The sequence below is a fragment of the Grampus griseus genome (assembly GCF_964374135.1).
Source record: "Grampus griseus genome assembly, chromosome: 19".
NCBI lineage: Eukaryota > Metazoa > Chordata > Mammalia > Artiodactyla > Delphinidae > Grampus > Grampus griseus.
The window spans coordinates 57,598,823-57,604,822 of record NC_139013.1 but is presented as its reverse complement, the minus strand read 5'-3'; positions in this window follow the sequence as shown (position 1 = coordinate 57,604,822).

Here is a 6,000-nt window from a genome sequence, read left to right as displayed (position 1 = left end):
GTCCCCTGGTGGCCTAGCAGTTAGGACTCGGTGCTTTCACTGCGGAGGCCTGGGTTCGAGCCCTGCTCAGGGAACCATCCCCCATGCCGCACAATGTGGCCAAAATACAAATAAGTAAAAAGGAAATATGCTTTAAAAAAAAAAGTAAAGAAAGCACTTAAAAAAAAGAAAAAAAACACGGAGATGCTGACGGCTGTTGACTCTTGGGGACTTGGGGACACTGGCCTTTGAAGGGCCTTCCTCATCCGTGGGGCAGGGTCCAGGAGGAGCTGCCCAGCTGTCCACCGCGCCCCCCCGCCCCATCCTCCAGCCGCTGCCGAGTGCCAGGCTGTGGGTGGAGCGATAATAAATGCGGGCTTTGTCTTCAAGGAGGCTTCTGCCTGACACAGCAGGTAAATCCACTTATAAAGGATGATTATTCACGGTATAAATTACAAGGCCCCACATGAGCTTCGCACAGCTGACAGAGTGCCACCCGCCGGGGGCTTAAGACACAGACGTCCAATTCTCTCCTGGTTCTGGAGGCGACAAGTGCGAAATCAAGGTGTCCAGAGGCCCCAGGGGTGGGTGCTTCCTTCCCTCTTCCAGCTTCAGAGACTGCTAGAGTCCTGGGCTTGTGGCTGTATCCCTCTCATCTCCGCTTCTGTGCCTCCCGGCCTCGCCCTGTGTCTCTGGGTCTCTCCATGTCCCGGTCTCTTCTTATATGGACACCAATCCCTGTACTGAATTCAGGACACACCCGAACGTAGAATGACCTCAGTTTAACCTGCTGACATCTGCAAAGGCCCTATTTCCAAATAAGGCCACATCCACGGGTGCAGGGGGTCAGGACGTGGACATACCTTTCGAGGGGACATAATTCAGCCCACGACCGGCCCCAAGGGAGGGCGTTCCGAGGAAGGAGAGGTTACTCCGGTCCCTTTGTGAGAGCAGTGGGTAACAGCACTTGGGTCCTGAGGAGGGAGCAACACTTGGGGGTGGGGAAGATCAGGAGGGGTACCCCAGCCGGAGGGGACAGCACACAGGAAGGCGTGTGGAAGTGAGGGGCGAGGCTCAGGTTCACGCGGCTGGGGGCAACCAGGGACAACTGCGCCAGAGTCTGCCTTGCAAGAAGCCAGACCCCAGGGGTGTGGGGATGCAGCTGGCCAGGTGTCACGCGATGGGCCCCTGGGCAGGGTCACTGCTTTCTGGAGAGACGACGGCCATGACTCGTGTCCCTGGGGCAGGCAGGGGCTTTCCTGGGCGTCATCTTAGGGATGGTGAGAGGAAGCAGGACAGGCCACTCAGTGGGGCTGACAGGGTTCAGTGCTACCAGCCTCGTGATTCAGAGCTGTCGCCTCCCAGCTGCCACGAACACACGTAAAACCTGACAAGTCAGACATGCCTCCCGGGATCGTGGTTGCACAGAGCTCAGCCTACACATGGCGGCACGCTGGCCAGCCTTAAGGCGGGGGTTTGGACACACGCAGCAGTGCGGACAGCCCCGGGTGTGTGCCAAGTGAACCAAGCCAGGTGCCCGAGGCCCGGGAGGTGGGATTCCACTTCCAGGAAGCGTGCAGAACAGGCAAGTCCTCAGAGATGGAGCAGATGAGAGGCTGCAGGGGTGAGCGGATTGGGGCGCGAGTGCTGGTGGAGGGCGTCTCCTTCGGGGGTGATGCAGTGAGCTGAAAGTGTAGAAGGGGGTGTCTGCACGTCGGGGTGAATGTGCAAGCTCGGGGTGGATTCTGGCTAAACGCAGCCAGATTTGGGTCTCTGTGCTGTGGCACGGAGCAGCGGGGTCCTGCCTAGCACTGCCAGTGACAGGCGTTTAACCCCTTGGACCCTCTGTTTCGTCCTCTGTAAAAGGAAGTTGGGGCAGGAAGCTTCAGATGGGAACAGAGTTCCCAAGCCCTGACCCGGGGACCTGTGCTCTGTGGCAGAGTTTCTATGAGTCTGCAGTGAAATTAGAGCAAAATTGGGGATTTCATGAAGTCAAATTTGCTTCACGTAAAAGACTCTGTTTTGTTCTGAGATTATGTCCTCCTCCTAACATTTTTATGTTAAAATGTGTTTTTATGAAATACTGAGATGATTAAACAGTAGTTTTAAAAAATGAATGTATCTGGGGAAGGAAGGAAGGAGAAGAGAGAAGGAGAGAGACCAGAGGTCATTGTGAACAGTTTTTGGTTTGTGAATTTCCAAAGCCTGGGGGCCCTGCTCTGGGGACCTTGTCCTCTCCAGCCTGCAGCTCCGAGACCCACCACTGACCCCCTCGGATGAGCCACGTGCCAGGCCAGGTCGGAGGGGGTGGACCTGGTGGGCAGAGCAGGGACCCTCAGCTGGGCCACTCAGGGGCCCATGGACAAGCAGTCCAGCCTTGAGCTCGGGCTGGAACCAAGGAGGTCCCTGGGATTCCCTGCGTGACACCCTGTGGAAGGAAGGGCGGCAGTGGCCCCGCCAGGTGACACGGGTCCCAGCCTGCCGGGGCTGGGGGCCTGGAGCCCTTTCTGACTCCTGTGGGGTGAATGGGACGGTACTGCTGGGAGAGTGGCGTCTACCCCTGACCCTTGAGGGTGTGGTGGGATCCTGCGAGACCTTCCCATTTCACAGACACGGCGAGGCGAGCTCAGGGAGTGAAGCTTGGCGAGCTGGGCCTCTAGCCTGCGTCGTCTGCGTGTCCTCTGTGTCCTCCTCCTATTCTCCCTCCCCAGAGCCCACCTAGAATCTGTCGGTTCAGGACAAGCGTTGCCCCCAGCTCTGCTTCTGTCCCCTTGGGGACAGGGGTGTTCATTCTCCCCGCCACTCCGCCTCCACCTGCTGGCTCTGGGCGCCCGACTGCTCTTCTGCCTGCAGAGGTGGGACATGGTCACGCCGCCTGCCCTGGGGCTCGGGTTCAGAAGGGCTCTGCCGTGGCGCTCTGTGAACTTCACTACGGAGTTCCTGCTGTGGGCATGCCCTCACCCCGTTGGGCTGGCGAGGACACCAGGGGTCCTGGAGGTGAGCTGCTCGTGGCCGTGTGGCTGGGAGGCACCAAGGTGGGATTGGGTGTCTGAGGCCAGAGCCCGTTCCTATCATTTTTAGACTCGATGACCTCCAGGTTCTGTTTTTTCACTTCAAAGTGAACATAAAAACCTTGTAGGAATGGGCGAAGGGTCTGAAGAGTCACTTCTCCAAAGAAATACGAATGACCAACAAGCACAGGAAAAGATGGCCAACATTAGCCATCAGCAAATGCAGATGAAACTGCAGTGAGGCACTGCCGCACACCTGGGGGACAGGACAGCTCAGGAGAGTGTCAGAGACAGCGAGTGTGGATGAGGGCGGGGAGAAAGCAGGCCCTGTCGCTGCTGGGGCGGGTGGAAACCGGTCTGGTGTTTCCCCAAAAGGTTAAAGACATGGTTAGCGCGGGACCCCGCGATTCCACGCCCGGGTGTCTGCCCAGAGAAATGGACGTGCACACCCACACAGACACGTGCGCGTGGATGCCGGCAGCAGCGTCGTTCACGTAGCTAAACAGTGCGCGTCACCGAATGAGCAGCGGAATGCGGTTCAGGCACGCGGCGGAATACTACGCTGCCTTAACGGGAGAGCGGCACCGACACAGCCTGGACGCACCTGGAAAACGCGCTGAGAGACAGAAGCCAGACACGAGGACACGCATGAGTGATTCCGTGCATGTGAAACGGCCGGGACGGGTGAATCTGCAGAGACAGAGAGTCCATCCGTCGTTGCGGGGGGCTGGGGGGGCGCCGTGGAGGTTGGGGGTGATGAGACTGTTCTGAACTTGACGGTGGCAGTGGCTGCACACCTCTGCGCATCTGTGGCAAACTGGTGAGTGGTGCACGTAAGCGGGTGAGTTGTATGGCATGTGAGGTGTACCTCGGTAAAGCTGCTAGAAAACCACTCGTGGCGGACCCCCCCGGCCCTCCTGAGGCCAGCTCGGCACAGTCCGCGGGGCGCCGGCGTGGCCTGGGCGGAGCAGGGCGTGGGTGCTTGGCTGTCCCTTCGGAGGGTGGGCGAGGCGGCCAGCGAGCCCACAGCCCTGGAGGTGGGGGGCTGCCCAGGATGCTGTGGACACGGGCGGCCCTGGCTCCTTCCCCCCCCCCCCCCCGCCTTCGTCCCCTTTTCTCTCCATCTCTCTGGCTCTTCCTGTTTACCCTGCTCTGTTTTTCTCTCTTGGGCTGAAGAAACGGGCTCAATCTCCCCCCCACACCAGGGCCTCAGGGTGGGTTTGCTGCCAAGGTCACAGCCAGGGTCGCTGCTAAGCACAGAGGTGGCTCAACTTGGAGCCTGGAGGCCCAGCTACACGCATGGGATGGGAGCCCACGTGGGGCCCAGCTTGGAAACAGGCCTATGACACGCGGTAGCCGTCATGTCATCGTCGGGCGACAGAGCGCCTGGCCCGGCCCCAGCTTCCTCGGCTGCCGCGGAGCACTTCCCTCAGGGGAAACCAGCGCAGCCTGGAGTAGCAAAGGGATTAAATGGAGCTGTTTTCGTCCGTCCATCTGTGTGGAGCCGGGTGATGTGAAGGAGGTGGCAGCCCTGACTCTTCAGGAGCTCCCAGGGAGGAGGGGAGGCCATGTCTCCCTGAGAGCCTCAGGGGGCATCGGGTTGGAAGGTGTCCCCCAAGTTCACGTCCACCTGGTGCCTCAGCCTGTGCCCTTGTTTGGGAGAAGGGTCTTACAGATGGGATTAAGGTGAGAATTTCACTGAAGTCATCCTGGATTAGGGTGGCCCTAAACCCCGTAAGGGTGTCCCTAAAAGAGACAGAAGAGGAGAGACACAGACGCAGAGGAGGGAAGGCGGAGAGAGGGCTCGGAGGGAACTGCCCACAGCCGGGGACCCTAAGACCTGAGCAAGACCAGCATGGGAGCGAGGCCGGCAAGACACACGCTCCCCAGAGCCTGCGGAGGGCGTGCCCGCCCACAGCCTCACCTGCCTTGAGGCCCCCAGCCTGCGGTCCTCTGCTCTGGCCGCCCCAGGACACTCTCTGCAGGTGGGCGGAGCGGACCAGGGTTGGAAGCAGGCGGAGGCAGACCCGGGGAGGCCTGCCGCTCGCCGCTGCACCGAATACCGTTCAGACACCCCCATCCCAGAGCCTCCTGGGGCTCAGTCCTCGGGGGGCGGCCCTACACGCCCCTGCGCAGCTGCCCTGTCCCGGGAGCAGAGTGCCCGGCCACCGTCGGTCCTAGGACACCCCAACCACCAGGCCCCTCTGTGTCCCGCGTCCTCACAGGCGTCCGGCAGTTTCTCAAATGCCCATCAGCACCTCAAGGCTCCCATGACTCAGCGCCTCGGCCCTTAAGACGGTCTGGTCTTCTCTCTCCCGAGCGATTCACAGCCGCTTACACGGGGCTCCTTTGCTCTGAGGGGGTGCTGGACAGTCTGCCACCAACGGGCCGTCTACGGGCGCTGCTGCTGGGCACGACGGCACCAGTGGCCTGTATGCGAGGGCACTTATGCTCCCGGAGAGGTGTCGTGGCAGAGGCGGTGGCAGGGTGCGGTTTCTCCACGGGCGTCCCCCTCCCCAGGCACGGTCCCTTGTCTGGAGTGGGAAGGGCGCCCAGAGGCGGTGAGGCTGCTCTGAAGGTCTGGGGACTGCGGCTTGCAGGTGTGCAGTCAGCATCTGTGGGACACACACACACACACACACACACACACACGAAGAAAGGCACAGGTATGACGGGGCCACTGCTCAGAGACCCTCACAGGACGCAGACCCTTGCGGGGAGTTTCAGGTCCCATGGGGCTGCTGTGCCCCAGGTGTCCCCCCTTCACCTCAGTATCCTGTTGTGAGCTTTTTAAATTGGGGTGATTTATACACAGTAAACGCAGTTTCACCTCTACACGTTTTTAAACTCTGATACCTTGCTGTCATTTTCTTTTTTTTTTTTTTTTGGCGTAAGGCAGGCCTCTCACTGCTGTGGCCTCTCCCGTTGCGGAGCACAGGCTCCGGACGCGCAGGCTCAGCGGCCATGGCTCACGGGCCCAGCCGCTCCGCGGCATGTGGGATCTCCCCAG